This window comes from Eubalaena glacialis, chromosome 6 (assembly GCF_028564815.1).
Source record: "Eubalaena glacialis isolate mEubGla1 chromosome 6, mEubGla1.1.hap2.+ XY, whole genome shotgun sequence".
Taxonomy (NCBI): domain Eukaryota; kingdom Metazoa; phylum Chordata; class Mammalia; order Artiodactyla; family Balaenidae; genus Eubalaena; species Eubalaena glacialis.
Genome location: NC_083721.1, coordinates 122,225,915 through 122,246,679, shown reverse-complemented (window position 1 = coordinate 122,246,679; position 20,765 = coordinate 122,225,915).

The window sequence follows — 20,765 nt, the reverse complement described above, 5'->3', positions numbered from 1 at the left end:
CTCTATGCCAATAAAATGGACACCCTGGAAGAAATGGACAAATTCTTAGAAATGTACAACCTTCCTAGACGGTACCAGGAAGAAATAGAAAATATGAACAGACCAATCACAAGCACTGAAATTGAAACTGTGATTAGAAATCTTCCAACAAACAAAAGCCCAGGACCAGCTGGCTTCACAGGCGAATTCTATCAAACATTTAAAGAAGAGTTAACACCTATCCTTCTCAAACTCTTCCAAAATATAGCAGAGGAAGGAACACTCCCAAACTCATTCTACGCAGCCACCATCACCTTGATACCAAAACCAGAAAAAGATGTCACAGAAGAGGAAAACTACAGACCAATATCACTGATGAATATAGATGCAAAAATCCTGAACAAAATACTAGCAAACAATCCCACAGCACATTAAAAGGATCATACACCATGATCTAGTGGGGTTTATCCCAGGAATGCAAGGATTCTTCAATGTACACAAATCAATCAATGTGATACACCCTATTAACAAATTGAAGGATAAAAACAATATGATCATCTCAATAAATTCAGAGAAAGCTTTTGACAAAATTCAACACCCATTTATGATAAAAACCCTCCAGAAAGTAGGCATAGAGGGAAATTTCCTCAACATAATAAAGGCCATATATGACAAACCCACAGCCAACATCATCCTCAATGGTGAAAAACTGAAACCCTTTCCACTAAGATCAGCAACAAGACAAGGTTGCCCACTCTCACCACTATTATTCAACATAGTTTTGGAAGTTTTAGCCACAGCAATCAGAGAAGAAAAAGAAATAAAAGGAATCCAAATTGGAAAAGAAGAAGTAAAGCTGTCCCTGTTTGCAGATGACATGATACTATACATAGAGAATCCTAAAGACGCTACCAGAAAACTACTAGAGCTAATCAATGAATTTGGTAAAGTAGCAGGATACAAAATTAATGCAGAGAAATCTCTAGCATTCCTATACACTAATGATGAAAAATCTGAAAGTGAAATTAAGGAAACACTCCCATTTACCATTGCAACAAAAAGAATAATATACCTAGGTACAAACCTACCTAAGGAGACAAAAGACCTGTATGCAGAAAATTATAAGACACTGATCAAAGAAATTAAATATGATACAAATAGTTGGAGAGATATACCATGTCTTGGATTGGAAGTATCAACATTGTGAAAATGACTATACTACCCAAAGCAATCTACAGATTCAATGCAATCCCTAGCAAACTACCACTGGCATTTTTCACAGAACTAGAACAAAAAATTTCACAATTTGTATGGAAACACGAAAGACCCTGAATAGCCAAAGCAATCTTGAGAAAGAAAAGTGGAGCTGGAGGAATCAGGCTCCCGGACTTCAGACTATACTACAAAGATACAGTAATCAAGACAGTATGGTACTGGCACAAAAACAGAAATATAGATCAATGGGACAGGATAGAAAGCCCAGAGATAAACCCATGCACATATGGTCACCTTATCTTTGATAAAGGAGGCAAGCATATACAGTGGAGAAAAGACAGCCTCTTCAATAAGTGGTGCTGGGAAAACTGGACAGCTACATGTAAAAGAATGAAATTAGAACACTCCCTAACACCATACACAAAAATAAACTCAAAATGGATTAAAGACCTAAATATAAGGCCAGACATTATCAAACTCTTAGAGGAAAACATAGGCAGAACACTCTGTGACAAAAATCACAGCAAGATCCTTTTTGACCCACCTCCTAGAGAAATGGAAATAACAAAAATAAACAAATGGGACCTAATGAAACTTAAAAGCTTTTGCACAGCAAAGGATACCATAAACAAGACGAAAAGACAACCCTCAGAATGGGAGAAAATATTTGCAAATGAAGCAACTGACAAAGGATTAATCTCCAAAATTTACAAGCAGCTCATGCAGCTCAATATCAAAAAAACAAATAACCCAATCCAAAAATGGGCAGAAGACCTAAATAGACATTTCTCCAAAGAAGATATACAGGGTGCCAACACATGAAAGAATGCTCAACATCATTAATCATTAGAGAAATACAAATCAAAACTACAATGAGATATCTCACACCAGTCAGAATGTCCATCATCAAAAAATCTACAAACGATAAATGCTAGAGAGGGTGTGGAGGAAAGGGAACTCTCATACACTGTTGGTGGGAATGTAAATGATACAGCCACTATGGAGTACAGTATGGAGGTTCCTTAAAAAACTAAAAATAGAACTACCATACGACCCAGCAATCCCACTGCTGGGCATATACCCTGAGAAAACCATAATTCAAAAAGAGTCATGTACCACAATGTTCATTGCAGCTCTATTTACAATAGCCAGGACATGGAAGCAACCTAAGTGTCCATTGACAGATGAATGGATAAAGAAGATGTGGCACATATATACAATGGAATATTACTCAGCCATAAAATGAAACGAAATTGAGTTATTTATAGTGAGGTGGATGGACCCATAGTCTGTCATACAGAGTGAAGTAAGTCAGAAAGAGAAAAACAAGTACCGTATGCTAACACATATATATGGAATCTAAAAAAAAAAAAAAAAAAAAAAGTCATGAAGAACCTAGGGGCAGAACAGGAATAAAGACAGACGCAGATGTAGAGAATGGACTTGAGGACATGGGAAGGGGGAAGGGTAAGCTGGGACGAAGTGAGACAGTGGCATGGACATATATACACTACCAAATGTAAAATAGATAGCTAGTGGGAAGCAGTCACATAGCACAGGGAGATCAGCTCGGTGCTTTGTGACCAGCTAGAAGGGTGGGATAGGGAGGGTGGGAGGGAGGGAGACGCAAGAGGGAAGAGATATGGGGATATATGTATATGTATAACTGATTCACTTTGTTATAAAGCAGAAACTAACACACCATTGTAAAGCAATTATACTCCAATAAAAACGTTAAAAACAAAATAAAACAAAACAAAAAAAACTTACCATTAGCTTCCTTACATCTTATTTGTCCTGCATGTAGATTAAGGTTTCCGATATTTCCACAAATCACTGATCTATGGAACAAGGCTGGCTAAGCATCCTAAAATTTTCGTTTGCCTACAAACTACCAGTAAATTACTCATAACACAAATTTTCCTCAAGACTTAAGTTTCTTTTTAGGAATGCTTTGTAACATCAGTGGCAACCAGAAAATATACCATCATTTCACAAATATATATATAGTGGTGCTCTATAATGTTTGAGTCACTGTACTATACTTGCTCCATCGGTTTCTCTGGGAGTACTGGTATTGGAATATTGTGTAAAAGTAGGGTCAGAGTACACAGATGTTAATGAATAAAAAATTTTGTGAATAATTCTGTATGTTTTCTTTCATCTTTGCTCTGTAATTTCAAATGTATGTGTGGGTTTATGTATTATAAATAGATATTTATGCATATGTATATTTAATTGACTGTGATGTTCACATATGCTAAGTTACATGTTATATGGCAAATCATAACTTTTTAATGTCTAATTATTTCCCTGGAATGCATACTTGGAATGCATTACTAACATCCTCTTGAGCCATTATTAACTTGTCATGCAAATTGTAATTTAGTCTTAATTACATACTTTTTACACCTATTGTTTTATAACTCATGTTTAAGTGATAAGATATAGATATTTTTTAAGCCAAAATGTTGCCATTGGTCATTTTTTAAAAATGTAGCAGTTGGATTGCTCTTCCAATTGCAGTGTTGAATTTGTAGAAGGACATTGCTACATGCGGGATCTTTTAGTTGAGGCATGCGGGATCCTTTTTTAGTTGCGGCGTGCGGACTCTTACCACAACTAAAAGATCCCGCGTGCCCCAATTAAGGATCCTGCATGCCGCAAGGAAGATCCCGCACGGGGCAATGAAGATCCCGGTGCAACCAACTAACTAACTAACTAACTAACTAAATAACTAAATAAATAAATAACTAACTAAATAAATATTTTTTAAAAAGACATTGATAATTTCCTGCCTTTGTAATCACTTAGGGTACCCATCTGTGAGAGGGTTGGAGCCCTACACTCTGACCGTAGAATAATACAAGGACGGTAGTTAATTTCTAAGGGAATTGCATCTTTGATCAGGTCTACGTGTTCATGAATAGAGAGGTTATCACTCATTACTGTCTTACAGATGTGCGTGAATGACTAGTACACATATTAGGAAACTTCAGAAAATGGGTTAACTTCCACTGTAGATAAACATGTGACCTGAAGGTATCTACTTAGTAAAACAATATGTCACTTGCTTTTATCTTTGTCACAATTATTTAATCAAATATTACCTCTTGGTTCTTTTAAATGTTGTGGACTTAATTGTTTAATTGTCAATAATAAAGACAATTGAGATTCTCTTAGAAAACCACTTCAGGCCCAGCTGTCAGGAGAACTGGAATGCCTTATTTCTCCACTCTAAGTATTTCCACTAAAACATAATCAGATTTCTTCCAGCCCTAGGGTTGTTTGCAGTTTGGATGCCAGGAACATCTGTGGCATCCGGAAGGCTTCTGTAGGGTTCTCCCACCAGGGTGGATTGAGGGAGTAGTTGAGCAGGGGCGTAGATTTGGAATAGGTTCCGGAGACAGCCCTACTCCACAACAGGCTTCAATAAAACATAACTGTTCCAAGGGGAAAAATCAACAAGTTCCTCACACATTGAAATTTAAATTTAATGGAATACTTTAAAAGGTTGAAATAAAGTATACATTGCATGTAAGCCAGATTATACGTGGGAAATGACGTACTCGACCCCAAAATAAAATTAGTATCTGCATACTGGTAGGATGTTAGGTAATACTTTACTATAGAGAAAGTAAAGTAGCACTATACAAGGAGTAAAGTACTGTAAAGAAAGTGAGCCTTTATTTACTCTGAGTCATTTCTTTAAATCCAGGGGATTTCCAGTGTCCTATGCTGGTTTATTTGCATTTATGTGGTGAAATGTTGCCACCATGCGGTCAGTTCATCTATCACACCTTCCTCTTTCTTCTGGGATAGCCTGTATTTGGGGCTATTTTTATGTGATGCTTAAGTATTTGGGGGCAGGTATGGTGTCTGTCGGGGTCATTGTTTTAATGAAATAAAGATAAAGCATATTAATTTAATATATACATGAAAATAAGTTTACTGTTATTGTCACACAATTAGATTTTAATTTGTATCTTCCGGAGCTCTTAGAATTTCCCTTTTGGTGGGCAGATTATTCAAGTTACAAATCTTAAGCTATTTGGAAATGCGCTCTTAAGAGTCTAAGAGATGTATGTATTTTTAAACGTTTGTTGCTGTTATAAATTCACCACAAGTTACCAAAATGTCCACTTATTTGTATATAATTTGGGAACAGTTTCTAATGCATACCCCACTTTAAACAATAGGGGGCATTATGATGTCATGTTTTTGATTTTCTCTAGGAAGGCAAGTATTTTATTTCATAGTAAAAACCCTGGGTTTTCTTCTTGGGAAGAATACTTCCAAAGCATATTTGTTTTATTTTGACAGTACTGGCAATGAATATGAGCCTCATTATATATCCTAATTGGATCTAATTTCTTAAGAGAAAATACTATATCAGTTTATCAGTATTCCAATATATGCACACGATCCTAAATTGGTACAAAAAGTCAAACCAACTTATATTTAATCCAGATATAATAGTTTTAAAACCTAACTTGGCTTGCTTCCTCATTAAACTGAGAAATGTTGCCATTTTCAAGTGTTTTTCAATCACTCTTTTTCATTATGTGTTGCCATGAGTGCAAATATTTTTAAAGTTAAACTTAATTTAAGGTTAAAAATCATGAAACTATGTTTTTAGCATTATAAAGTTGGAAATCTTTAGATAACTAGCATGTAAATTGTTGAAACAAATAATAATTTCAAAGTTACTGATTTTCCAGTTATTTAAAGAGTTCTCAGTGTATGGCATTTGAGTATTTTATCTTTTCAAGGTTTACAAGGGATTTAACTTTCAGACCTAATATAGCGTGAAACAGGAATTAGTAGATTAAATATGCAAGTTCAAAATTTGAAAGTTTTGTATGGAAGAAAATATATCTTTTAAAGGAAGCCTCTTCTTCATGTTTCTTCAAGCAAATATAAGGAAACTGAGGATAAGAGAACTTCCAGGACCACAATTTCTGTCTCCATCCAAAATATTATAACAGTTGTCAATGCTTTCTTTTAAGTTTTATATACATACACACACACAAGTATTACATTACTACATTCTCTTCATAAAAAAACTAAAACATTAAATTGTAGACTAAGGTCAAATTTATGCTTCCCAAGCTCAGTGCTTTTCATTAGATAAAGGTAATCATCATTGTGAATTCATTGTATATACTGAATTTTTAATGATTCAGGTAAAAGTGACTATGATATATCTTTTTTTGCTTATTTCTAGGCATTAGGTGCCATATTTAACAGATAATTTTTCTATCCATTTGTTAAATTTCATGCTGGCAGTTTGAATCAGCCATGGTGGGAATATTTACACCATGGAAATCAGTTAACTCTACAAATCTGGGTGGGTTTTTTGTTTGTTTTGTTTGTTTTGCCCAGAGAGTTTTTTTCCAGTAGACCAGTGGTATTTCTTACCTGGGACCGCTATTGGCATTTTGGGTAGAACAAGTCTTCTTGTACAAGGTTTTCTTGAACATTTTACCCCTTGCAAATGACACCTACTCGTAGAGGGATGAGTAAGCATGTGACAGTACAGTAGTGAAGACTCAGGCTGGGCAGAACTTAATTTAAACACAAATAATATGACAAGTTAGGTTTAGGAAAAACTGGGACTGATCGATAAAGGGATGTAACTTATAGTCTACATTGCTTAACTTCTCGGTCTGTTGTTGGTCTGCTTGTTGATAGGACAAGAATGTAGATAGACAGAAAAGAAGGAAACCAATCAGGAAGCTATAGTGTGTATCTGTTGTTTTGCCAACCAATAGCGTTCATTTTTCTTCTGATAACATTACACTTCAAGTGCCCTCTAGATTCCGCAGGTGTGCTGCCCAATATGACGGCCAGTAGCCACAAATGGCATCGAGTACTTGAAATGAGGGTACAGCAGTTGAGGAACGGAATTTTTAATTGAATTGAGCTATGGTGGAAGTGTAAAGTATGCACTGGATTTTGAAAACTTACTCCAAATTTCTTTAAAAAACCAAGTATTTTATTCATAATTTTTTTTACTTTGATAGTATACTAAAATGACAATATTTTGGATATATTGGGTTAAATAAAATATACTATATCTTATAATTAATATGCTAATTTCACCTTTTACCTTTTAAAATGTGGCTACTGGAACATTAACATTACATAAGTAGCTCTCGTTACATTTCTATTAGTGCTGCTGTAGAAAGAATCGTCTCTTTTTCATTCTGAGCCCATGTGGTTTTGACGTTCTTGATTCTGTTCCAACCCTGGATGTGGGCAGTGATTTAGGCCAATCAGAACACTGTCTCATCTTTTTAGGGAAGAATGACCCAATTTTAACCAAAGAGAATGAGGCACATCTCTTTTTTGATGGATTTTTTTTTTTTTTTAACCCCACAGATGATGATACATTAAATAGAGGTATAACAAATTAGCCTTAGTTCATGATGTCAATGACTTTTTAAAAACAAACATTACATCATGAAATAATGCAATCAGTGCTTTTAGATAGCTGAAAAAAATTGCAAACTACAAAAGATGTGAAATTAAGACATTTCATTAAAGAATGTACTAAGAAAGAGATGTGGAACTAAGATAATTTTTTTTTTTTAATCAGTCATCAATTTTATACACATCAGTGTATACATGTCATGATGGATTTTTTGATGAAGCTGTGCGTTAGAAGCCTAGAACTGGTAGCAGCCATATGAGCACTTTAAGGACACTGCGGGGCTGAAAACGAAGCCAACACAGAAATGTAGAGCCAAGAAGTAGAGAGAGATTGACTCCTAAAACTAGATCCTCTTCTGGACTTTATTTCTTTAAGCAGTAGAGACTTTTTGCCTCAAGCCTGTTTGGGTTAAGATTTTCTGTTATTTTTAAAACAAAAATTCTTTATGGTACACAGAGGTTATGGTGCTAATAAAGGCAGGAGATATTTGAGGGCTGGGATTTAGGCAGCGGCAGAGCTTCAAATCTAAGACACATTGCAGTGAACATGGCCCTGTTTTGACTCAATGAATACAAGGAGCAGAGATAGGAAAAAAGTTAAGAATATCAAAAAACAGCCTGATCATTAACTGATCGTGTTACATGATTAATACAAGTTTTATTAGTGTGTGATATTGAACTTGTTTTGAAATTTATTCTTTTCTAATGCTGTACTAAGTTCAAGTCTTCAATAACCTGATTGTCAGCATTTAAAAGAGACTCATTAGTTTGCTGTGTGACCTTCTAGTTAGTCTTTATTTAAAATGCTAGTGTATATATAATTATGTTGTGCACCTGAAACTAATATAATGTTATGTGTCAATTATACCTCATTTAAAAATAACTTGCAATGAAGGTGTTTCTAACTATCCTCTTGCTCACTGCTTTCAGCACAGTTGAATTTGAGTGAATGGAAGCAACATGCATTCTGTAATGCATGAAGTGTTTAACGAGACTTGTAATAAAGATGTTTCTAACAAGCTGAAAATTTTTTTTAATGCTAGTGTATAATTAGTGAGATTAGGAATGATGATATATATTTTAGTCTCTAAACTAGAAATGGATTGGCAGCAATTAATATTTATGCAAGTGTTACAGTCTTATCTGATTGGCTTTATATGTTCAACCAACTACCCAGCTCTGCTCCTCTTATAAAAGAGATCCATAAATTCATGGCTCAGTCATTATGTGCAAATATTGCTGATTAGCTCTGAGTCAAGTGAAAGCATTTATCTTTTTAGCCAAGATGCCTTCTGATATCCATAAACAAAGTGTCATGTTTTTATTTTTGGTAAGTCACTTTATCTTTTGATATCCTGAGTTTCAATTAAATTTCCATTCCTCAGTGATCTTGAAATATTTCAAGTTTTAAAGGTTTATTAATCTCTAGATTTTTAATATCTATTTTTAAAACTATAACAGTGACATGAAAAATATTTAATAACTGTGCTTTAGTTTTTACTTTGGTTATCTAATTTACTTGTGATACTGAAAGATTATTCCAAAATGTTTGATCTTCCTCACCTCCCTCCTTGATAGGCTCCAACCCAGCTGATCACTGGGAAAAAAGGCAAAGTGGAAAAAAAATTTTTAATAAAAGTTAACTGGAATAATATAAGCTTTCTTATTATGATAGAAATTTCTCAGAAGGCCCAAGAAATGATATTGAAAAAAAAGTCCCCAATAATGTTATACCAGTTATATTCAACTCAGATACAAGTGATTGAACAAGTAGAGATAGTTTAGAGCTCTTGACACCAACAAAAACATCACCTAGTGGAAGAAAGAAAGATAGGTCGTTCTAATTGTATAATAGTGGAAGGATACTTGCATAATTACAGGGCTACAGTGACAGCTGCTTACTATGGCCGCTATCATGAGCTGCAGGCGGTAATTTACCCATGTGCTTCCCATTCATTTGAATGGAAAACAGTAGGGGGTGGCCCTTATGAATCCCATATAATTGCAGACATTTTAAGCAACTATCATTGAAGATTTCTCATTTTAATATTGTGTAAAAATATGGCTTATTTTTTTTATACTGGACGTTTCTATTCAATAGAACCTTTTAGGTACTATGACTAAAGTTTTTGTGTCCTTTTTCTCTGAAATTATTACTTTATTCTTTTTGTATTCCAAGTCATATTTGAAAGGTAGCAACAATAGAAACAAAATCTCATTGGGTAAGATATGGGTCTAATGAAAATATTGGATAAAATCTTGTCATTAACATTTCTAAATGTGGTAGAAAGCACAGTAGCATAAAAAAAGCTAGATATCAAATATACTTTGAGTTCAGAAGGCTCGTATTTCATAAAATTGCCTTTAGTAGTCATTTTACTTGCAAATATTTTTGAAAGGCATTTAGTATCCACTTACAAGGAAGTTCCTGGCTCACTAATCTCAACCATCCAGAAAACACCTGAGGGCCAGGAAATAAACAAAATGGTTTCTGTACAACTGAAGCTGCTGGCTTAAGACTTCAAGGTCAAAGCCTTATATGTTCCTCAAGAGGGTCCCTCCACTTTTGATCAGAAGCTCCTTTCTTTTACTTAGCACACTATTCTTACAAACAAACAAACAAAACATACAAACTAACGGCTTTATTTCCTAATATAGAGGGAATTAGAAACATCAAAGGAGAAAAGACTAGACAGGAGATGAAAGGTTTATGTTGATCACTTACGGACTCAACCCACATTTAATCTGTTTTCTATAGGCTTTCTTTATCTCTAGGGTTGGAATTAATCACCTCCTCCTCTGGGCTTCAAGAAGAGTTTTAAAAAATAAATTGACATCATGGTCAGGGTTGGTGTGAAAAAGGTCTAATAACTGGTACAGACGCCTACAGACGCCGACCAAGTGCAGCAGTGAGGGCTTGGAGCTCATCTGTGCTGGCCATTAACCCTTTAGTTTCTGGATCTCGGGGAATTACAGGGTGTCCCAGAGCCCTGGCTGATGGGGTGACTGGGACACACTCAGGGAACAATGGCTGTGGTTATTTTCCAGGCAGTAGGGAAGTATGTGTTACTTCAAAAACAACCAATAAGGACATACGAGTGCAGGGTCTATTTCTTATTCGTCTTAATATCCCCAGCTGGCAGAGAACAGAAAATGTTATTAATTCAAATAAGTAGCCTTTGGATTTAATGTGTTTTGGTTTTTTTTTTTTTTTGACCAGAAAATTTAGCAACAATTTAGATACATATCAACGTGTATTTTACTTAAAGTTCTGTCCCTACAATTTCCCTAAAGTAGGAGGCAGCAAATGTTTACCACATACATAAAGTAGAGATAAGAGGGCATTATAGCCAGAGGACTTGGCTTGGCCAAGTAAACTTTGGATTGCAAATCCCATTTACTAGGCACTTGTTCTTGCAATTAAACAGAGATGCCAAAGAGATGGAAGTGAGCTGATAAAAGTGAAAAAAAAAAAAACCCATTATTTTAACAGGTGTGGTGTCTTGTTAGGAATTGAATAAAGCAAGGACATTTGGGGATGTTTGGGTTTTATTCTTTGCTCTTTGGATAATGCTCATTTTTTCTTTTAGTGAAAATTCAGTTTCCTTTTCACTTATCTCTTGTCTTCCTGCCTATTGGTGTCCTGTCTAGCAGAAGAGGTAGATGAAAATATGTGAAAGAAATTAGGATTTGAGTAAGAAAAAATTCCAGTTACAACAAAGCCTATAGAATACCAAAAGTTATCTGTTTATTTTTACCTATACTTTTATGATTAGTACAAATAATAGCTCCCAAATAATAACGGGTCATATGTAATATCATTCTACAAGGATTGTTTTGCATAATTTTGCAAGTAGCTGAATTATACCATAAGGCATGTTTTAGATGCTTAGAGTTGAGGGTGAGATGGATATACTGAACATTTACATTTTAATTATAGTCATGGTAGATAAGAGTCTTTTCACTGTATATTACATTAAGTTAATGAACTTGGTGAACAGAACTTGAACAAATCATCAGTTTCACTCCAATTCATTATAAAATGTAGGGCTCATTAATGTGGATTTCTATTCCACTTTATTTAAAAGAAGGGCAAACAAAGCTTACTTCTGCTATCAGCGCAACTTGTTTCATCATGTAAATGGTCATCTCTAAGTTTCAAACTACAGTGAGCATGCAATTTGGCATTTTACTGTTTTCATTCCTGATCTAATTCAGACCTGATTGCCCTTTAGGTAATTCTGAAAGGTTTCTTCCCTCCCTCTCTCCCTCCTTCCTTCCTTTTTCGCTCTTTCTCCCCCTTTCTTTCTTCCTATAGCTTTGTTGAGTGATAATCGACATACAATAAATTGCATATATTTAATGTGTACAATTTGATATTTTTACATATATATGTGTATATATATGTGTGCATATATATAGATATATATATCCCATGAAACTATCAGCAAAATCAAGATAGTAAACATATCCATCACCCCACAAAATTTTCTTGTATCCCTTTGTAATCCTTCCCTCACATGCTTCCCCATGCCCCATCCCCAAACAACCACTATTGCGAAAGTTTTCTTATTTCAATAGTTTAGTATTGTAGATTCTCATTTTTATACAGAAATTTGAATGTCTGTTTTCACATCTTTAGTGTGCAGGTGGATTGGCTTTATACCATAAACAGAACAGCATGAATACACTTCAACCAAACTCATGTAAGCTAAACAAGGTCAAAAATAAAAAAATAAATATGCTCCTTTCATCATGGTAGTGGTCGTTCTATAACTACAGAAAACGAATGATTTATATTGAATGTTTTTAAGGAACACCTCAGAAATACAGATTCTGGCACATTGTGTTTTCCCAAGTTAAATGGGCTATTCAGAAAAACAATATTTCCAATCTCACAATCAAACATGTAGATCAGGGCATAATGGATAAAAAAGCTAAAAGTAAATATTGACCCTCTGAAATCTAGCTCTAGAATTTGTTGTTATTAAATATTAAAGAATTCCCTTTAGGTGGTATGAACTACCCTTTATTTTCTAAACATTCTTTTTTTTTTTTTTTTTCCTCTCCTTCCCCTTACTCTGATTTGGCCAAAAGGTGAAAAAGGAGTCCTGGATGGTGTGTGTTACAGTTACTGTGCTAAACATTGCCTGCTGTCTAGAGAAGAGACAAAGGCCTGGGCAGCCTGTGCCTGTCTGAGGCATGCAAGTGAGAATAAAGGCTTGTGTGTGCCTGTGTGTGTATGTGTTTGTAAACAAATATAATTAGAATAGAATTAGAAATAGAATTTCATTGCTGATAGTCTTCTGTTTCTATATCTGTCAACTAAGAATAATAGTGACAAAGTTACGTTAAGAGTAGAAGACATGGGTAGAACAAACCTGGTGCATAGTGTGTAGTACTCAAAGAAGGTAAGTTATTATTATTAGTTAAAAACTTTTCTATTGTAACGCTTTTTGAATCAAAATGTACACATATCTCCCATCCCCAATCTACTTGCCCTTTAGAAAATGGTTATTGATTTTTTGAACTCTGGGAGCTATAGCCGTATCTGGTCAAGAAAACTCCTGGCTTGGCAGGCTATTGAGACAGCTGCTTGGCAACAGCCAGGAGAGGGTCACTTCTGATTAGAACTGACATCTAAGACTCTGTAAAATGAGTTCCTCCTCAGCCTGCTCATGTTCTCCACTTTATTGTTTATAGTATTGCAAACCCTGTTACTTAAAATAGCACGGACGCGACATTTACTTTCTGCTGACAGTTAATACAATTAAGAATAGTTAAAAGTTCAGGCACTACTAATTCCCTTATAAAGTGTCCTCAATGCTGATACAGCTAAAAGGATTTAAAATGATGTTAATCCCACATGGTGTGGGGACTGGTGCCTGGTCCTTGAATCGTTTTTTCTCTTTCATGAACAGATAAGTACAGAGATTGAGAGTGCCAGGACAGGCAAGTGCATGATTTAGCATTTGACGAAAGTGTTGGCGATGGTGGGGATTGGGAGGAACCCCTGGTCCTTCACTACAGTAATTCATAAAGCACTGATTTTAGGTGAAATCTTTGTGCATAAGTGGGTAACAATTTATGTGGTCTGACTTGCGGAGGACTGGGCTGTCCCCAAATCTCTCCCCAAGACCTGTCATGAAATCTGATTTTATAATAAGCGTTTCATTTGTTCGGATCATAGAATTAAAGATCAGAGTTTAAGATCCTTTTATAATATTTCTGAGAAGAGAGGTGGAAACTGACATTAACTGAACAACTACTACCTGAGTTATTTTCACATTTATTATTATAGTTTTGATAAATGCAGGCCTAATGCCCTAAAAGAGTTTAGTTTCCATAAGGTCACTCAGAGGTATGGTGAGTATATGTTAGCAGAGAACAGAAAGGTCCTGTGTGTCGGGGGTGGGGGGGGGGTGTGGGGAGGAAGGGAATTCAAAATCGAAGTTTGAGTAGCTTCCTGGTTTAGCCTTATATGTAACTCCTCAGAGGCTCTGTTTATGTGAGCACGTTGAGGTCACATGGGGTAGAATAACTTTGGATATATTCTTGCCAATACGGCGTGTCCACCAGCCCAGTGGAGAAAGTGAGAATTGAAGTGAGGCTGTGCATCTAACCTGATGCTTATGTAGAGGGAGGAGAGCCTTCTCCCCCATGGATCTTTACCAGACATTCATTCTGTTAAGGTTCCCATCACGGTTTACTCTGCGATGTTCCCATTCCCTGGAAGTTTTACAGAGTGAGTTCCGTGTGGAAATGTACTGAGATACCAGAATAGCAAAGGAAGTCATGTATTCTGGACCAGCTATTTTAGTTCAAATATTACAGCTTTCCTATTTGCTCTTGAGAATGTTTTCTTGATGTTTCAGGCAGAATTTCAAGATGAATAGAGAAAACAAACAAACCCTCAAGTTTCTCTAAACAAGCGTTTCTCCTAGTAGGATTTTAAAATATTTTTGCTTTCCTTCTCATCTATTTTATAGACTTTCTAGCTAGGTCAGGAAAATTCTTTTAAACTTTCTTTCCCATTGACTTGTGATTACAATATTCACTAATGTGTTGGCTTTGCTAGAATTTTTTAAAATAATTTAATATTGAATGCTGACAGAATCTCTGTACAAAGGTCAAGGCATCTGACCCTGAGGGTCAGAATGAAGGTTACCTGGTCCTGAGTTCTGACATGGAAGCTAGGAGAGGGCATCAGGTACACCATGAGCTGAGATGTTCAATGACCAGCACGCGCCAAGCGGCATATTTTCAGTATGGGGGCTGAATGCTCTGTTCATTCTCTTCTAATTAACATAGAATTAAAATAAAATTTCATGCTCAATTCGGAAAAGTGCCCTTTAACTGAAGATTTTTTTCTCTTGAAGAAAAATATATTAAAATATAGTAAGTTACTGGATTGCATAAGGCATAACAGCTTTTTAAAAATTGCTTTCTCATGAAAGTAGTTTGGACCCAGTACTGATATTTGTGCAAGTGCCTCATAAGCTCATTCCCATTTGGAAATGAAGAAACAAGCATTCTTTGGGATATAGGCCTTTTGGTCATGGACTCATGGGCCATATATAACACTAAACTAAAGAAATTGAAACAGTTTGCATTAACTTGAGATGGAATTTTCTCTAGTTAAAACGCTAATAAGCTTTAATGACACAAAGTAACTTAAGAAAGAAAAATGAGTTCAGAATTAAAATAAAAAGCTAATTTTAAAAATTCTGATAAATATTAGTCTCCAAAATTGTTTTTGCTTTAAGTTCTTGAACTCAAACGCTATTTGCTCGACTTCCATTTTAATCCTTTTTATTTCTCTTTGAGATATACATATATAAAATGTGTTGACCCCTTACTATGCAGAGACTAGGCTAAAATAAAATAGCATGCATTCTCATTTAATCCTCACAATATTCCTGTCAGGTACTGGAGAGATTATCTTCTCATTTTACTGGATGAAGCATTTTTTTCTTTTCTTTTTAAAAAATTTTTATTGGGGAATAGTTGATTTACAATGTTGTATGAATTTCAGGTGTACAGCAAAGTGAATCTGTTGTACATACATATATATCCACTCTTTTTTAGATTCTTTTCCCATATAGGCCATTACAGAGCATTGAGTAGAGTTCCCTGTGCTATACAGTAGGTCCTTATTAGTTATCCATTTTATATATAGTAGTGTGTATGTGTCAGTCCCAATTTCCCAATTTGTCCCTCCCCCCGCTTATCCCCTGGTAACCATAAGTTTATTTTCTACATCTGCCACTCTATTTCTGTTTTGTAGATAAGTTCATTTGTACCGTTTCTTTTAGATTCTACATATAAGTGATATCATATGATATTTGTCTTTCTCTGTCTGACTCCACTCCACTCAATATGACAATGTCTAGGTCCATCCATGTTGCTGCAAATGGCATTATTTCATTCTTTTTGATGGCTGAGTAATATTCCATTGTGTATATATGTACCACATCTTCTTTATCCATTCCTCTGCTGATGAACATTTAGGTTGCTTCCATGTCCTAGCTATTGTAAATAGTGCTGCAGTGAACACTGGGGTGCACATATCTTTTCGAATTATGGTTTTCTCCAGGTATATGCCCAGTGGATGAAACATTTTAAGCATGATATTCTGATTACCTCCACCAATGAGGAACAAAAAGTTCAAATTGTCATATCTAAATCTGTCATTGACCTATCACCTCTCTGACCGTACATTTGGCATCAGATATGTAAATGTAGTGTGACTGGTTGGAGTTGGTGCACAGCTGACCCGTATCCCCATCTCCCTGCCATTAGCTGTGACTGATAACTGAGTTCTGATGGAGGGAATATGAGGGGACTGAGGGCCTCCATTTCTAGGATAAGGCTTTTAAGAAGTGAGTGTACCCACTCCATGTTCTTTGTCCACTTTTCTCAACAGGGTGAAGATTACAACAAGACCTTTGGAGATAGTGGAGCTACAAGATAGAAGAAGCCTTTGTTGCTAAGGGGGTAATTTGCCCACAGACCAGGAACTCCTGTAGTGGGTGATTCCAAGACTAGAAATACACTTCCTATTGTGTTTGAGCTATTGTACGATTTTAAATGTATTTGTTAAAGCAGCTAGTATTATATTAATGCATGCTTATTTTTTACTGTTTCCTTGCTTCCTTTCCCCAAATTTCGTAACATATTATGTTAGGAACACTTAACTCTCTTCCTGTTGATGTAACTTAGAAGGTATAGGTTTTTATTTGCTATTATAGTAGCTGTCGATCTCATTATCTTCCTTCTACTAACACTTCCATAATTTTTGGCACATGCTGCATATACTAATTATGAAATAACACTAATTTATGGTTATCACTGTCTTAAAAGAAAGAGATGAAAAGGTTATTTCTTAATCATTTTGTTATAAGGTTGCTGAGAGCCTTTTCAAGTGCATATCATTAAAAATGCAAAATGAAGAATCAGGCCAAGGCATAATATATTGTAAAAATACTGTATGTGTATGTGGTTAGTCTAATAAGTTGTTTAGAGCAAATGTGGTGACTTTCAACAGTTCCCAGCTGTGACAAAAATCATGCATGTGAGTAGAGAAAGCTTGGGGGGGGGGTGTTATTCTTTAAGTGACACTAGCTGTATGACCTTGACCAAGTTATTTACTTTCAGTGGAACTTGGCTTCAAATATATAATGACAACTGATAACACTTATTGTTGTCTCTGTATCCAAAAATGGCCTAGGTGCTCTCCACGTCTTAATTCATTTAATCTTCACTACAATTCAATGAGATAATGCTACCTCTGTCCCATTTTACAAAAGGGAAACAGAAGAACAATATATTAGAGTTGTTTGATGAAAGTCACTCAGCTAACTGGCAGCAAATTTGAGATTGGAACTATCAGGCTGGTTCCAGAGTAAACACCATTAACCAGTTTACTAGTGGTTTTCAAATTGCAGTGCATCAAAATCACCTGAAGAGCTGTTAAAACACAAATTGCTAGGTCCCACCCCCAGAGTTTCTGATGCAGTAGGTCTGGGGTAGTGCCTGAGAATTTGCATTTCTAACCAATTCCCAAGTGATGCTGATCCTGCTGGCCTGGGGACCACGTGATGAGAAGCACTGCGGTACATTCTACTGCATTCCTTCTTCAGAATTTTGATCATCTATGATTTTATTCTATAAGAGTGTTCATTAAAATTAATTAAATCACATTATAAGGAAATGTTTTCAATAATATTTCATATTTGTAAAACAGTTTAAGTTCTATCAAAATGAATCTTTTTATCTTTTTCTTTTAGATTCTTGAAACATTCTGAATGAACTATAAATGAAAGAATTGTCTTATTTGAGACAAAAGATACAGTAATTATGTGATAATTCATTCTCTTAGCTGATTACCATTATTTGAATCACACTAGCATTTTTTCATTTTATGTTCCTCTTTGGAAATACTTTAATTCCATTTTATATGCTAATTTATGTGGTTGGATTTTAATACTTCCCACCTTTTTCCTATTTTTTAAAGTTTTCTAGGGGAAAAAATCACTTTTTTTCCCACAGTTTATTCTGCATAGCTCTCTGACAAGAAATTCTATTTGTAGTCTTTGAATTATATTTTGAATATTGTGTTTAATTTTCCTTGGACATTCATTATAAAATCAAAGATATACTTTTGGATCATTTGAAAGGACATAGAAAATAGAGATAGAAAGCAATTCCACAAATGTGTGAGAAAAAATATGGAAATATAAATTAAGAGAATCTATAGAGTATAGAGGATAAATATTCTAAAAATACAAGTTTATTATAAATTTTAAAACTCTGTGTCCTGTATAGATACATGTCAATTTATCTGTGTCATGTATATATACATGTCACATCTACCTATCTATACATATAATACACACACATATACAATGATTTAGGGTACAACATGCTTTCATGTGTTCACGCTGTCATATAAAGTATAGAACATCTTATATTAAGGATATTTTTCATAAATTCCATAATAAATTTTAGTTTTACACTCAACTAAGAAATTTTGATCCATATAGACTTAGAGTATAAGTAAAATAAGTAACTCAATAGAAATTGATGAAATCGGAACAATCAGGCCTGTTGATATTTCTGATGTTAAGGGTTTCTGCCTAAAGGATCCAGGAAGAATGTCTTCCTCAGGATTGTTTGCCTTCTAAGCATCTGGGGCTTTGGAATCATGAGCCAGGAGACAGATTCTGAAATAGGAGAAGGATGTGGATTGGAATGGTCAAGTAAGAAAAAAGAATTAAAAAGTAAAATAAGTGAAGAGAACATGTCCTAATTAAAACCACTTCTCTATCTTTTAGAAGCCCCAAAATGCACAGAGATGAAAGCAAGGCTGCTTGTTTTATTAGTTGCCTAACCAATCAATAGCATCCTGGAAGAAACAACTGTATAAACATGAAGCCTCCAGCAAACGCTTTGTAGAGCCACCTGCACTCTGATCGAAACTGAACCGGAGTGACATTTCAAACATTCTCATGAGAAGTTTCCTACTTTCTCAGGATACAGCACTCCACGTTGCCCACGAGATTACTGGAATATATTCCACAGAATTTTCTTACTCCAGTATGTGCAGTACAGTATTTCCACACCAGAGCTGGAAAATGTATTCATCCTTGATATGGAACATCTAACGTTCAGAAATAATGCTGTACTATTATTTCAAAAGAATATTTAAGGAATAACAATCTGTTCCTGATAATTACTATCGCATGTGTTCCTGGTCAGTATTATTTCTTTATTTCTTTCCAATCAGAATAGTGACTAACAAAATTGTGTTTTGTTCAAAACTTTATCTTCTAGTGTACTATCAGAGTCATGCTAAATCGGTCTTTGTATGAACCCAAATCAAAATGTGCTTAAAAAAATTAATCCAAAATTCTAAATAGAGTTTTTCTTTTGAATAAATCAAAGACATTATCTACTTGATATTGCCAAATAGCGTAGTGTAATTAGAACTTTTAGTTAAAATGTATTTATAGTTTAAAAAGATAGCTAACAATGAACACTTTCTCTTTGCTCAGTATTGGGGTAAGATTTTATTCATTGGCTGACAGTGTTTACAACAACCATGTGAGGAATGTATTATCATCACTTCATGAGAAAACTAAAAGTTAGAAAAATTAAGCAACTTTTCTCAAATCCTACAACCAGTAAGTGTCCGAGCTAAAATTTCAACCCAGTTGTCACTGAACTATAGCGTGAGTCTGAAGAGGAATTTTTTTTCCACTCACTGTTATTCTCAATACCTACACAGTCAGTTAAGTTGATGGCCTATTTACTGAACTTGGCTTTTTTGCATAAGATGAATTGTGCGGTAATTGTCTATCTGTAGTAATAAAAAAAATTCCACATCAGTTAATTAAAATAAAATCCACAAGTAAAATATATGGTTATAATTGCATAAATTTAAGTTTTTCACCCCCTTATATAGACTTCCATATGAGGCCTCTAAGATTTTGTCAGATACAAATTAAAATACCTCAATTTGAAAATACATTTTAGTTGTTATCTTAATAGTACTAATTATAGTTTTACTTGTATATTAATGAAGTGCTTGTACATTAATGAAAATAATTATTCATTTGCACTTGGTGTCAGATATTAATTCATTGATTATTAAATCAATTCATCATCATTAATGGATTATCAGTTTATTAGCTCATTTACAGGCATAGGGGATTATCATACGATGATAAACATGATAGATACAGACCTTTCTTTTATAGAGTTTACATTCTAGCAGAGGACACACACACAAAAGCAACCAACTCTAGAAATAATCATTTAATTATAATTCATTGTCAACAAGTAGAAGTGAGAGTGCTTAGGGAAGACTGAACCCCCGTACCTGACTTAGAGTGGAGGAGGGGTCTGGAAAGCTTCTCTGAGGGAGTATATCAAGCTAAAATACAGATGACAATGAGAAATTTGTTGGTAAAGGGAGAAGGATAAGAGAGAGCAGAAAAAGTTTCACCGTATTTAATTCTCTTCAAAAACATATACATTTATTATTACCATCATGGAAGGACCGCGTTTTGTGGGAGAGACATGAAGCTTATAAAATTGGGGGGAGGGGACTCTTAAGAAGAAGCCAAAGTATC